Consider the following 15,720-nt stretch of genomic DNA (forward strand, 5'->3'; position numbering starts at 1 on the left):
TTCAAGACTAACATTTTTAAAGTACTTTTTCGCATACTCATCTTGTATATTCTTATATGCAGTGTTTAGAATTCATGTAATTCTAAAGTATATTATTGTTTATTAACTTGGCTGGAGTGAAGGCCTACACATATAATTTAATTTTTCCACATGACATTCCTTGTGGAGTTGTTTTCTTACATGTTTCTTTCTAGATTCAGGTGTTAGGAGTGGAGACGGAGTCAACAAGAAGCTCATTGTGCATGAAAGATAAGAAAGCCTTCGACGAACTATGCAATGACAAAGAGAGGAGTGTTCTGGAAGCTTGGCAGTTGTAACTCTTTTGAATTTTCTGAGACTGCAGAGTATCAACATAGGATGCATCAGGGTTTGGAAATTGTAACTTCCAATTAATTTTAATTAGAGTTTCATTCGAGAACTTTTACTCTGATGTCATTGTTCTGAGAAATTGTGAATTAAGGAGGGTTTGGTTAGTGAAGATTCAGACCCTTTCCTTTCTTTAGAGATGAATGGACCCTTCTGAGGTATAGACCTCATACTTTTTTGTGACTTCATGCCATCACAACTCTCTTAACAGAATATTCTACTTAATTTCTGTTTGCAGACCTTTCTCAAATATAATATTTTTAGTACTAGGGTGGTTAGAGTTTAATTTAAATGGCTAGGCAGGAGAGTTTGGTTCTTGTGACCAAGAATCATATGCTTTTTGTGATGTTATGCATCGTTGCAATACAAGTTTTAATCTTGTATGTGATAACTAAGTTTAACATTGTGCAACACTTTAAGTCTCCTTTAGTGATATTATATGTTTATACTATGGTTTTGAGACTCATTTATGTAACGTTGACTTTTGAGTCTGTAATAAACCCATTTATCTTGAGGAATTGACTACGAATGATATTATGTGACATTTGGGTTATAAAGAAACTGATGAAATCGAAATTTTATAATCTTCACCCTTCGGAACTGAGAAGAAAATATTAATTGGGCCCCAGAATTAGTGAACGGGCCCCAGGATCTATCACAGGCTATTGTTCTCTCACAGATCCGCTCACAAAACTCCAGAAAATGTATATGTATTTATTTGGCCGTAACTACGACATTGGGAATTAGAGAACATGTAATTGGGCTAATTGGGTGATTTTTTCCTGGGGGGTATTTTTCCTGGGGGGTAGTGCAACTTCTATTCCCTGACAGATTCCTGCTCACCCCTATGTCGTTTGCTGTTTGCCCAGTTTGAAGTCTTCAGTTGAGATACACAAATCAGATAAATGTACCTGGGGGCACATCCAAAGCTTTCAAGTGGAAGAAGCTTGTGTTCTTTGGTACAAAGTGATTAGACAGCGCATATTACCCAAAACGTGATGATGCCACAAAGGCTTTTTTTTGTTTTGCATTGTTTTCATTTGTCTGTGTAGTGTTTTTCTTTCTATTTAACTCTAACAGTGCATGGCTTCTATGAACTACACAGATTCTGTCTGGGCTGGGAGAGCTATTTCTTTGTTAGACTAGGGCTAGCTCATGGATAGTTTTGCTGGCTCACTGCAGGCTTAAGCTGCTCTTTTTATGTGTTTCACTGTCTAAAGCACATACATTTTACCCAGAATGTCTCAAAGTTACTGCATAATGTACAGCTCGGGAACAGTGAGCAGGGTCTTTCTCTTTCTGTACCGTGCTGTGTTAAAATTATGCTCTAAATGAGACTCTAGATATTATAAACACTGTTAGAAATTGGATTGCTAGTTGACTGGGGTGTGAGACCTGGTCAAGCAGCAACCACAATCCTAGTCAGGGTGAGGCACAAGCAATTACAAATCAAACTGTGCTCAACCTCTGGTAGCTTGGCACAGAGCAATCAGGCTTAACTTCTCTAAAGTATTTGTGCAACACTTCAAACAGTAAAACTGTGGAAACATCACACACAAATATCCTACACCAGGTTAGAAAAAGCATTTGCAATGCAAGAGGTCTCGTTTTTGCTTGAGTAAGAGCGGTTGGTGATGTAAATGCATAATTGGACTTTTCTTGTCACATAAATTGGTCAACCCTGCCACATAATTTGGTCCTCTCTGCCACAGAAATCCAGTGTCCCTGCATATAACTAAAGCACTAAAGTAGGTCCGTACAAAACAACTTGTGCCTTGTAAATTTATTTGTGAAACCAATTAAATGCACCAAAAAAAAGAGACTTCAACACCATTCCAAGTATGTAACAGTATCACATTTAATCCGCTGTATTCCGTGGATCAGCCTAGCAAAAGTGATATGCCAAGGCAAGAGCTTTTTGTAATATATTGGCCAAGTTGTAATACAATTCAATTTAAAACCAAAGGGAAAGAGAAGCTGCCAGAAATCATACACAATCCGCGGTGTCCCATTTGTTAGCTTGGTGAAAGCACTATGCAGAGCCAAAGGGAGGAAAGGACACACAAACAGCCATTACTAATTAGTGTTCAAAAGCACATAAATATGGCATTAGTTTCCCAAAACGTATACGTTAAGAGAACACATCGCTCAAAAGCCTTATCTCATTTAGAGACAGGGAGGTGTAGAGAAAATTCACAACAGGGAAGAAAGAAAGCACAAACAGCTGCTGCTATATTTCATGTGCAAAGCAGCCACACAAAAGCACTCAAATAAGGCAATATAAAAAAAAACAATAACAAAATTAATCGATCTAAAGCTTTCTGTCATTCAGAGGTAAGAAAGAAAGAAGCCCAACAGCCACTGCCAAATTCTGATCAAAAAGCAAAGGCAAAGAGGAGGTGCCACAAGTCATACGCATTCCACTATGTTCCGTCTGGTCTGTCAGCCAAACATAAATGCTCAAATATCTTAAAAACTAACAAACCTCTGTCATTCGGAGGCAGGGGGGACTGGAGGAAATTCACCAAATGAAGAAAATGAAGTGCAGGCTTTTGCAACACCTGCAGGAATAGTGCACTTTTCTACCTGGGGAAAACAATGTTGTTGAAAAAAAGACGAGAAAACAAAAGAAGCGCTTCACTGGCAAACTCTGTAAATTGGCACTAATGTGTGTGGTCTGACTAAAATCAATCTGGCCACTTTGTGATCATTCTGTCTTGCTTTATTTAGTTTTTGACATTGTTGAAGCAGTGCCTAAAACTCATCTTTTTTTAAAGTGAGGGGATTACTGCCTGAATGCAGCATGAGGGTGTTTAGGGCTTCAAGCATGTGCAGAAAAGCAGGTAACATTCAGCAAGCAGGATGTTGTAACGCGTTTAAACTCTCAGCACAAGGAAAACAGCTGATTAGGATGACATTACACATTTCCACTGTATGCATCAACCAGGTATTGCAGTATCTCCAGTAATGGTGCACTACACCCCCACTTCACTGGCAAACTCTGTAAAGTGGCGCTTATGTGTTTGGGTATGAATAAAAGAGGCTGCTCTTTGGAATAGAAAAATGTGAGAAAAAGAGGACATTTGCAGCAAAAGTGTTTCTTTTTTGTTTTTTTTGGATCCATTTCACAGGGGAACAAATTAAGGAAAGGAGAGGAAAGAGAGGGTAATAGCCATTTGTTGAAGTCATGGCTTTCAGCAGCTGAGGCCTTAATGTGACAGATTAAAACTCTTTGGCATGAGAGCTGAATGTGAATGTGGCAGCGTGAGCCACAGGCGTTGCGAAGTTTGAGACTTTCTGTGGATTAAGGCTATGGATTGAGACTACACGAGACGTGCACATGAATGACCTGTTTATTAAGTCCTTGTGTCTTGGAATGACAGAAATGAAAATACGATCCCCCGGGTGGGAGTGCAAATAAACTCTCTTTAAAAACATGTAGCGGTGCAGGAACGATTACAGCAATGACAGGAGGGAGGGGGTGCGAGTGAGGAGCCAACAGATGTCCAAAGGTGGCCAACAAAAAGTAGGGCAAGGAAGCTCCCTTTCAAAACAAGCAGCAGCACAGGAAGGACAGCAGCAATGACGGGAGGGAGGGGGTGCAAGCGAGGAGCCAAAAGATGGCCGGAGATGGCCAACAAAAAGGATTGATAAGTGAAGTCCATTGGCAAGGAACAAAGAACCCAAAGACAGGACATATGTACACTATTTAACAACAAGAGCAAGGGAATTTCGAAAGGCGGGCCAACTAATCAACCAAAAGCGCTGGGCTTGTTGAAAGCCCATAGACTGAATACAACATGTCTTGAAGAGACAGCACAAGCGCTGCCTAGGCAAGTCTTAAAAATAGAGGAAACTTTAATAGATAAACCAAGACCAAAATGACAAAATTCCTTTATGTAGAACTTGAAATTGAGTTATGAATTTTTAAAGAACAAACTGCAAGATCACATTTAGAAGCCAGAAGTACCAACTGGAGATATCTGGTTGCGCCAGACTGGGACAAAGTCAAAATTTCAGGCCAACTGCGATGGAGTGCAGGATGGCTACAGGAACCCCGCACCATAAATCCTGGTTGCAGAGTGCTGCGTGGGTCTGAAACACAGATGCATCACACAGCTGTGACGATCCATTGGTCCGAGATGCAGTAACGCTGGGGTACGAGATACTGGTGCTTCGAAGTCAAGGATCCTATTGACGGGGCTTGCAATGTGAAGACCAGTGCTGAGCATGCATGGTGCAGTCGAGACAATTCATTGGTTCCAATCCACCTAGTGGCTGTAATGCAAAGATTTGTCACCGAGGCTGCCAATGATGAGGGATGGGAAGACTTTGCGCCAGGGAAAGCGCTACACACTGGTGGTTCAGAAAGTGATGCGCTGGCCCCAAAACGCGGTTATGCAAGGATGCACCGGATCTGATTCACTCAATAGTGGTAATTCTTCAATTCTGCTCCTGCGGCAGATGATACATCAGTTCCGCTGGAGCAAACACCTCCTGTCCACTTCCGAATGTCCAACACTGGGGTGGCACTGATTGGCAGAGCAGACTCACAGATGGCAGAGTCCAGGTGCAGAAGTAGGGTCAATCACAATCAATCAATCACAATATTTATAAAGCGCACTACGTACCCGTTAGGGTTTCAAGGTGCTGAGGGGGGGGGGGTGCTGCTACTGGTTGAAGAGCCAGGTCTTGAGTAGTCTCTTGAAGGTGAGAAGGTCCTGGGTCTGCCGCAGGGGGGTCGGGAGGGTGTTCCAGGTCTTGGTGGCAAGGTAGGAGAAGGATCTGCCGCTGGAGGTCTTGCGTTGGAAGCGGGAACGATGGCGAGGGCGAGGTTGGCGGAGCGGAGTTGGCGGGAGGGGACGTAGAAGTTGAGTCTGTTGTTCAGGTGGGCTGGTCCGGCGTTGTAGAGTGCCTTGTGAGCGTGGGTGAGGAGCTTGAAGGTGATCCTCTTGTCCACGGGGAGCCAGTGGAGGTCTTTCAGGTGGGGGGAGATGTGGCATCGGCGGGGTACGTAGAGGACCAGTCGGGCGGAGGCGTTTTGGATGCGTTGGAGGCGTCGGATGTCTTTTGCTGGGATGCCTGTGTAGAGTGCGTTGCCGTAGTCTACTGCTGACGAGGGCCTGGGTCACCGTTCTTCTGGTTTCCGTCGGGATCCATTTGTAGATTCTACGGAGCATGCAGAGGGTGTTGTAGCAGGAGGAGGAAACTGTGTTGACCTGCTTGGACATGGTGAGAGCGGAGTCGAGGACGAAACCTAGGTTGCGTGCGTGAATAGCTGGTGTTGGAGGGGGTCCAAGCGCGGTGGGCCACCAGGAGTCGTCCCAGGCCGAGGGGGTGCGTCCGAGGATGAGGACCTCCGTCTTGTCGGAGTTCAACTTCAGGCGGCTATTTCTCATCCACTCGGCGATGGACTTCATTCCCTCGTGGAGGTTGGCTTTGGCGGTGAGTGGGTCTTTGGTGAGGGAGAGGATGAGCTGGGTGTCGTCGGCATAGGAGAGAATGTTGAGGTTGTGCTGACGGGCCAGTTGTGCGAGGGGGGCCATGTAGACGTTGAACAGCGTCGGACTTAGAGAGGAGCCTTGGGGTACCCCGCAGATAATGTTGGTGGCTTCAGAGCGGAAGAGTGGGAGTCGGACTCTCTGGGTTCTGCCTGTGAGAAAGGAGGAGATCCAGTTGAGGGCTTTTTCTTGTATTCCGGCTTCGTGGAGGCGTGTTAGTAGGGTGCGATGGCAAACCGTGTCGAAGGCTGCGGAAAGGTCCAGGAGGATGAGGGCTGATGTTTTGCTGTTGTACATTTGCTGTCTGATGTCATCTGTGGCTGCGAGGAGAGCGGTCTCGGTGCTGTGGTTGCGTCTGAAACCGGACTGGGAGGGGTCGAGGATGGAGTTGTCCTCGAGGTGGTGGGTGAGCTGAGCGTTGACGATCTTCTCGGTGACCTTTGCCAGGAAGGGGAGGAGGGAGATCGGGCGGAAGTTTTTGAGGTCGTTGGGGTCTGCCTTGGGTTTCTTGAGGAGGGCGTGGATTTCAGCGTGCTTCCAGCTGTCCGGGAAAGTTGCGGTTTCGAAGGGTAAGTTGATGACCTTTCGAAGTTGGGGGGCGATGGTAGAGTCGGCTTTGTTGTAGACGTAGTGGGGGCAAGGGTCAGAAGGGGATCCTGAGTGGATGGAGTTCATGATCTTGCATGTTCCAGTGTCGTCTACGTAGGTCCAGGCGGTCAGGCGGTTGGTGCAGGTGGAGTTTCCCGGGGTGTGGTCTGACAGAGGCGTGGTGTTGAGGCTGTCGTGGATGTCGGCGATCTTCTGATAGAAGAAGGTGGACAGGGCGTCGCAGAGTTCTTGGGATGGTGGGATGTCGTTGACGTTGGCGCTGGGGTTGGAGAGCTCTTTTACGATGCAGAAGAGTTCTTTGCTGTTGTGTGTGTTGTTGTTCAGGCGTTCTGTGAAGTGGGAGCGTTTGGCGAGTCTGATTAGCTGGTGGTGCTTGCGGGTGGCCTCCTTGTTGGCTGCAAGGCTGTCGGGTGTGTGTTCGAGGAGCCAGTTCTTCTTTAGTTTCTGGCAGGTGCGTTTGGAGGTGAGGAGTTCGTCAGTGAACCAGGCGGCTTTTTTCTTTCCTTGTTTGTCGGTGGACCTCTTGAGTGGTGCGAGGATGTTGGTGCAGTCATTGATCCACTGTCGTAGGTTGAGTGCGGCGGTGTCTGGGTCGGTGGAGTCGGTGGGCAGGTTCTGGGCGAGGGTGCTGGTCAGATGGTCTTCGGTGACTTTGCTCCAGCGGCGGTGTGGTGGTAGTTGGGTGCGGTGGTGTTCGATGTGCTTCTTGAATGTGAAGTGGATGCAGTGGTGGTCGGTCCAGTGGAGTTCGGTGGTGTGGTTAAAGGTGACGTGGTTGCTTGCGGAGAAGATCGGTTCAAGTGTGTGGCCGGCGATGTGGGTGGGTGTGTTGATCAGTTGTCTGAGGCCGAGGGTGGAGAGGTTGTCGATCAGAGATGTGGTGTTGGCGTCGTTGTTGTTCTCCAGATGGAAATTGAGGTCTCCAAGGAGGATGTAGTCCGTAGAGGTGAGTGCGTGGGTGCTCGTGAGGTCGGCGATGGAGTCGCAGAAGGGTGCTCGTGGTCCTGGGGGTCGGTAGATGAGCGTGCCTCTGAGAGTGGTGTTGGGGTCAGTGTGGATCCGGAAGTGTAGGTGTTCGGCGGTCTTGAGGGTGTCGTCCATGTGGGTGTGGATTCTGAGGGTGGATTTGTGGGCGATGGCTAATCCTCCTCCGATTCCGTTGGGGCGATCCCTCCTGGTGATCTTGTAGCCATCCGGGATGGCTATGGCGATGTCCGGTGCCAAGGAGTCGTTCCACCAGGTTTCAGTCAGGAAGGCTACGTCTGGGGCGGTGGTGTCGAACAGGTCCCAGAGCTCGATGGCATGCTTGCGTGTGGAGCGTGTGTTGAGGAGTATGCAGTGGAGGTGGTTTGTTGTGGTTGTTGCAGGTTTCCTTGTTCTGTTGCAGGTGAAGTTGCAGGCGTGGCAGGAGAATGGTTCCTTGGTGGTTTTTGGGGATGACTGGAAACAAGTTGTGGAGCGGCCGGGGTTGAGGGCGATGAGCTGGTTGGCCGAGTAGCGGTGTCTGGTGATGCAAGGGTCGTGCGGACCAGAGGGGCTGGGCGCGGTCCAGGAGCGGACGGGCGCAGACGGGCTTGCCTTCGGCACGCCAGCGGCGCGGACGCGCAGCGCCAGCCATTAAGAAGGGAGGGGGGAGGGAGGAGCAGCTGGAAGGCGAGAGGGGGCGGCGAATGGGGGCACGAGGGGGGCGGGGCCGCACGGAGGCAGCGGCAGGGGAAAGCGGCAAGGGGGAGCGCACAAGGGGGGAAAAAGCGGAAAAACAAGGGTGGTTGAAAGTCTTTTAAATCCCTGAAGATCCATATCAGGAGGCCAGCCAATTAGCCTTTGGAGAAACTCTGCGTTCTGGGGTGTGGTGAAGTGATGCTGGTTCAGTCCTTCTTATTCCCAGACAAGAAAGCAACAGGCACAGATCAGCACACCAAAGCAGGAGCCCAGCAAAACAACAGTCCAGTAGGGTGGCATGCCTTCTGCAGCACAGCTGCCCTTCTCCTGGCAGAGTATCCACAAGTCCAGAAGTGAACTGTAGTGGTGGTATCTGGGACCCAGTATTTATACTTTGGTGCCCCTGTTTTGGAAGGTGGGAGAAGCTTCTAGACAGTAGCTTTGAAGAGCAAGGAGCCCTTTTCCTCCTCTGCTTTGGCTTCAGGCTGGCTGGAGTGACAATACATGGTTGTTAAATCCTTTGTGTGTGTACACAGGCTACTCAGGTGTAAGTGAGGCTATGTCAGGCACCTCCCTCACATCCTGCCCAGCATCCTGCCCATCATGACCCACTAAGTTACACCTAAGCTGTCATTTTGTGTGGCTCTCTCGGAGGCATACACAAAGCACAAGTGCCAACTTCATGCAGTCATGTGACCAGAGACAGGCTGCAGGCACCAAATGGCTAAGACAAAAAAATGTCAATTTTCCAAAAATTTCATTTTCGGGAATTTAAATGTAAAATCTGAGTTCACCTTTAGGTAGGATTTTTAATTGTTATTCCAGAGACACCAAACATGAAGGGGGTCATCCCCTCCTATTTGGATCCTCCACTTATAGAATGCAATAAGGCACCATCAATGTTACGCTATGGGAGAGATAGGTCTTGCAGTAGTAAAAAATAAACTTAAGAGTTTTTCAGTACCTGGAAAGTAAAACTGAAAAGTACATGTCCTACTACTTGAATACATTGCACCCTGCCCTCAGGGCTGTCCAGGATCTATCTTATGGATGGCTCTTATTTGTTAAAGGTGCAGGTTTGGGCCTGGCAAAAGATTTATTTTGCCAGAAAAACGTGGCAGTTTCAACTGCACACACAGACTCTGCAATGGCAAGCCTGAGATATTTTTAAGGGACTATTTATGTAGGCCCACTATTAGCATTTAATTTACAGGTCCTGGGCATATATGATGCACTTTACTAGGGACATATATATATAAATTAAAATACCAATTGTGGATAAGCCAATATTATTGTTTGAGGAGTAAGCACATACACTTTAACACTAGTTAGCAGTGGTAAAGTGCTCAAAGTCCTAAAGCCAACAAAAATAGGTCCAGTAAAATGGAGGAGGAGAGGCAAAATGTCTGGGGGAAGACCACCCTAAGGCTGACAGCTCTAACATGTGACCCCCCAGCTGAAAGTGGGGAGCACTATGCAACACCGTGATCAGCATTCGTATGGTATGACCCAGGATGGTGTTCCACTGTAAAGTCCAGCCCCTGCAGGGGAATGGACCAACTCAGCAATTTTGGATTTTCACCCCTCACTTTCGTTAGCCAGCAGAGAGGTCTGTGGTTTGTTTGAATCAGGAAGTGAGTCCCAAACAAGTATGGCCTCAGCTGCTTCACTACCCAGACAACAGCAAATACTTCTCTCTCAATAGCACTCCACTTCTTTCTCCAGGCTAGTAGCCTCCTAGAGATTAATGCTATAGCTTAATCTAGGCCCTCCTGACTTAGTTGTGATAGGACTACCCATATACCATGCTCCAAGGCATCTATTTGAACAATGAAATCCTGGGAAATGCAGGGGTCTTGAGCACAGAGGCTGTGCACAGGGCTTGTTTTAGGGAGTCAAAGGCTTACAGACAGGCCTCAGGTTTCCTTCTTGGGCTGCTTCTTGTAAGTCAGCTCGGTCAAGAGGGCACCAAAGGTGCCATAGCCTCTGACAAACCTTCTGTAGTATCCAGTGATGCCCAGGAAGGCCTCCATTTCTGATTGCATTTTTGGGGGCTGTCAGGCCAGGATGGTCTCTGTTGTGGCCTGAGCAGACTGCATCTTACCCCTGCCCACCTGGTGTCCAAAGTATACCATAGACAACTGCCCTCTCTTGGACGTACTGGCCTTGATAGTCAGGCCTGCCTACTGCAGGGACTGAAGCATTTCTTGCCTGTGAAATAGGTGTTCCTTTCAGGTGCTGCTGAAGAAAGCTATGTAAGTTAAGTAGGCAGCAGTGCAGGCCTACATCTCAGCTAAGATTTGGATCAGCAGCCTCTGGGAGGTGGAAGAGGCATACTTGAGTGCAAAGAACATCACTGTAAACTGGAAGTGGTCCTCTGGGGTAGAGAAGGTGGACCTCACTTTTGCCTCATCAGTTAGAGCACCCTGCAAGCACCCTGAGGTCAAATCAAAGGTGCTCAGAAACTTTGCAGCCTCCATACTATCAATGAGTTTATCATCTTGGACATCAGTCTTGGTGAGTGAGTTGAGTTCCTTGTAGTCAACACAGAACCTGAGCAATGGGGGGGGAGGTGCTAGGTATAGCTGCCTTTGGTACCAGCACCACTGGGCTGGACTAAGGACTACTGGGGCACTCAGTGTCCCCAATTCCAGCACTGTAGTGACTTCTGCATTAATACTGGTCCTCACTTTGTCAGGCAGCCGGTACATTTTGTTTTTGACAGGCAGGCTGTCTGCAGGGTCTATATCATGGGTACACTAGTGTGTAAGCCCAGAGGTATGGGAAAATAGGGAAAAAAAACTGTCCTAGTAACTGGGACAGTCCCTCTACTGCTCTGGGGTCAGGGCAGGGAAGAGATTGACACCTTCCACTGACTCATCCTTTTCTTTGGATGACAGAAGATCGGGGAGAGGTTCACTCTCCTCCTCCTCCCCATCATTTGTCACCAGTAGCATGGAGACCACAGACTTCTCATAATGAGTTTTGAGGCAGTTGAGATGGAGTAACCCTTAGGGGGTTCCAGTGGATCTTGAGACGTACCAGGCAGATGGACTCCTCCTTCCTCTGCACCACTCATATGGTCCAGTCCAACAATCTTAGAGATCCCCGAGCTTCACTGGTTCCATCAACCCCACTTTCTGTCCAAGTTGGAATTTCACAGGTGGAGCTGTATGATGATACAACTACTTCATAAACTCCTGGCAAGCCTCCAGGTTCTTGCAAGCTTTCTTCTAGAATTTGGCCATCTAGTTCTAAAGTTCTAGCCACATACGATGGGGGTTTCTTGGGAGCTTGCTCCGACCCCTCTTTAACAACTCCCTTCTGTGGCACCTTTCTGTAAACCAAGAGCAGGCACAGTAGGAGAATGTCCTTCTTAGGCATCATAGGCTCAGACAGGTCCACAATCATGCCTTTAAAGGTCTTGTTGAAACTTTAAACATGTCCATTGGTTTGTGGATGTTAGGGTGTGAAGAACTTATAAGTAACCCTGCATTCCTTCTACAAAAACATCATGCCATAAACATGGACATAAACATGTTGGCCCTGTCTGACACCACATCACTGGGGAAACCCACTCTGGTGAAAATCCATATTAGGGTCCTATCCAATACAGGTACAGTAACAGTCCTCAAAGGAATTGCTTCTGGGTACCTGGTGGTGTGATCCACCAAGACTAGAATAAATCTATTGTGTAAGACTGTCTCAAGGCTTACATGTCCTATATTATCATTCCTATCCACTCAATGGATGTGCCAACAACAGGCATGGGAGTCAGGGGTGCTTTTAGCTTTTTCCCAGTCTTCCCACTAACCTGGCAGGTGAAACAAGTCCTACAGAATGTATCAATGGCTGTCCTCTACGGGGCCCATAAAAGTGGGAGACAAGCCTGGCAGAGGTCTTGTCCTGAGGCCCCAGTTGTCCTGCCAGGGGTATCTCATGAGCCAGACCCAGTAGGAAGGCCCTGTACCACTGGGGATCTACCAATACACAAGTTGAGCCATGCTGAGGAAGCTTAGGCTCACTTCTTGTGGTCATTCTCCCTGTATATGAGATGATCTCTGAAGGTGTCACCATCTGCCTGGGCTTCGACTTGCCGTCTCAGGCCCTCTAGGGCTGGGCACTCCTACTGTGGCACATACAGGTACTGGCTGCCCAGGCTCTGTGCCCTTCTCTTTCCTGACAGCTTCTGGGCAATTCTTTCAGACTCCAAACCTTCTTAACTCCCCACCATGGCAGCCATGGACCTAGTATGCGCACAGACTCACTCATGTAACCCTAACATTCCACGTTGTGACCTGAGCTCCACTTCCTTCCATGCAGTATGCTTCAGGTAATTCTCTAACAGACAGTCCATGGGCAGAGCAGGGCTCACAGCAACCTTCAGAAGACCTGAGATTCCCCCCACTCGAAGGGAAAAGGAGCCACAGATAGTGGCTCTCACATTGTCTGCTGCCACAACCTGATGAAATGTATTGGGTATCACCTGCTTTGAGGACACCAGATAACACCTGACAGAAGTCATACAGTGTTAGACTTGGCATCCTTGGTGTGGTTTTCCCTAACTTTTTTGCTCTCTGACCTCCTATTTAGCTGACCTCGTTTTTGCTGGCTTTAGGACCCTGGACACTTTACTACTGCTAACTACAGCTAAAGTGCACATTCCCCCTGCTTAAAACATGGAAACATTGGATTATCCACAATTAGCATATATAATTTACATATAAGTGTCTAGTAAACTGCACTACATGTGCCCAGGGCCTGTAAATTAAATGTGACTGAAAGTCCTGCAGCACTCATTGTGCCACCCACTTCAGCCGTCCTTTAATCATGATTCAGGCCTGCCATTGCAGAACCTGCGTGTGCTGTTTTAAACTGCCATGTGGACCTGGCAAGTTAACCCCATTGCCAGGCCCAAACCTTCCGTTTTAATATATATAAGTCACCCCTAAGTTAGGCTCTAGATAGCCCAAGTGCAGGGTGCAGTATATTTAAAAAAGCAATCCAGGTAATGATAAGTTTTACATGTCCCAGTAGTGAAAAACTCTAACATTTGTTTTTCACTACTGCAAGGCCTAACTCTCCCATAGGTTAACATTCAAATTGCCTTATTACCATTTATAAGTGTAATTTCCAAACGGGAAGAAATGAGACCCCTAAGTGAGGTGTCTCTGGAATCACAATTTAAAATCACCTGTGTAAAACAAATGTTATTCATATATTTTAATTTTTTATTGTGTTTTTGGATCATTAGAGACATAATTTATCTTGAGTAGAGAAGGCTGATCCGGGCCGAATCATTTTGGACGACATGTTTAAAAATGGCAGTTGTGTTGCAGTGATGATGTAATATTTCAGGATCCATTAGACTTATATACTTCATTTTGGTGTCAAAAGATAGGTTTTGGTGATCAAGTAGTCTTATAGAGACAAACAATAACTCCTCAGAGCAACCCTTCTGCCATTTTCCAAAATTTCATCTCTGTATTGATGTGTTTTAGCCATCATATTGCTAATTTATTTTAATATTGTTTTTCTGTTCATTCAAATTTGTAAACATGAGTAAAGCAGGTGGTAGCAGAGGATCTTTACTTCCTGACAAAGTGTTGCTAACTACAAAATCTGAGGACTCCTTCAACAAAGAAAAATGTGATATATGGCAAACCAATCTGAAAAAAAGCTAACATCAACTGCAGCTGAACAGAAGAGAGTTCAAGATGCTGCAGAAATTTGGCAAGATGAAGTTCACAAAAGATTGAAACTGATGGGTGAAGACGGTAAAACTTCAACCTTGTCTGCGACTGTGTCTGACCCATGCTTCATCACAGTCAGCCTGAACCTTTGGATTTCACCTGGTCTAGCATGGTAGCCCCCAATGGCAATCTATGATTTTAAGCACTATATTGCATTTTAAAATTTACATATTCATATCTTGACTTCTAATTATTGGATTTTTGTCGTTTTGGCCTTGTTTTACCCATAAAACAAAGCTCTATTTCTCTGACCAGGTGTATTTGTGTGATGTTATCACTATTTTACTGTTTGAAGTTGAGCATACCTTAATTTATGGTGTGTATCTGACTTACCCTGACTAGGATTGTGGTTCCTGCCTGGACAGGGTGCATACCTCTGCGAACCAGAAACGCAGGGCCAGATTTACAAAAAAGTGACGCAGTGCAGCACAGCAAGTCATTTTGCTGCACTTCATCACATCGAAAGTACAGAAATGCACTGTATTTAAGGAATACAGCACATTTCTAGTCTTTCCTCCTGTGCTGGTGCACAGTGGGATGCCTAGCGCCAATGCAAGGATCCTTGCACCATAGTGCAAGGGTGCCTGAATTGCATGCAGGATTATTTATGTAAAGGAAGGAGCACCTTCCTGCACAAACACAATCCTGGGAGGCTTTTGACTCTTTCTATGTGTGCTGCAACATGCAGCACACATAGAAAGAGGGAAAAACCAGGGAAAATACATGTATTTATCCCGATTCCTTCTCATTTGTGAAGGAGTAAGGTTTTGCCGCATCCTCAGGCTTACCAGGGTTGGTAAATCTGAGGACACGTCAAAAGGCACCACGGCAAAACACCCACGGAACACCTCCATTGTGCAGAGTAAGGCAATGCAGTGATTTGTGCTGCCTTGCTTTACTCTGTATCTATGAGGACATTTAAAGTCACGCAAAGTAGCTTTGTGTGTCCTCATAGATATGGTTACAGAGAATGTGCCACTGTTGCATCACAAAAAGTGATGCAATGGTGGCACAAGGGGATCATAAATATGCCCCCCCCCCAGTTTCCAATATACTGGCTCCTGTGTGCCTCAGAGCCTCCGCCTTCTTCCCATTAATGGTAATACACTGCCTATGCTTTCAGTTTTAGAAGGCATGAGACCATTGAGCACCATCTCTGCATCCTCCAGGGACACTAGAGTAACATAACTTGCCTCCCCACACTAGCTTTTTTTAAATTGTATTTATTTATTTACCAGTGTGTTCAGTTAATTAAAACCATTACATAATCTGTACGTGACTAAAAGAAAAAGGATCAGTTTTAAATTAAAACATTCAGCTGGATTGCAGACAGTTACAGAGTTGCTTACTCACTACTTGTGCATGCTTGTCCTACTAGTTCAGTCTCTTGAAGTTGATGCCCTAGTTTGTCTAGGAATTTTACCAGGCTACAGCTGAGCTGAACTTTGTCCCCTTTGAATCCAGCCAGAATCGCCGGTCTGCACCTGTGCAGCCCTCTTGAAGCCAAACTGGTTGTGAAAACTTTTTACGGTCCATCGTAGTGCTTTTGCAAAGACATATCTGGTGGAGCAGTGTTTCCGGAGCTAACCCACAGAGTTGACAAGTGCCCCCCATATTACCTTGCGTCCACCTGGGGATGTGGGAGTATGATGGAAGGAGGCCCATTCAGTATTTCGTAAAGGCTGCTTTAGTCTGTGGGTTGACTGCTGCCCCCAGGTATGATTGTGGGACGGGAGTATTGTATGACGATAAGGTGAGCCAAGCATGGCTTTGTTTCGATGAGACTTCTTTGTCCAGTTGCTTCGAGAGAGACTTGACTCTTGCTTTCG

This window comes from Pleurodeles waltl, chromosome 8, assembly GCF_031143425.1.
Source record: "Pleurodeles waltl isolate 20211129_DDA chromosome 8, aPleWal1.hap1.20221129, whole genome shotgun sequence".
Taxonomy (NCBI): domain Eukaryota; kingdom Metazoa; phylum Chordata; class Amphibia; order Caudata; family Salamandridae; genus Pleurodeles; species Pleurodeles waltl.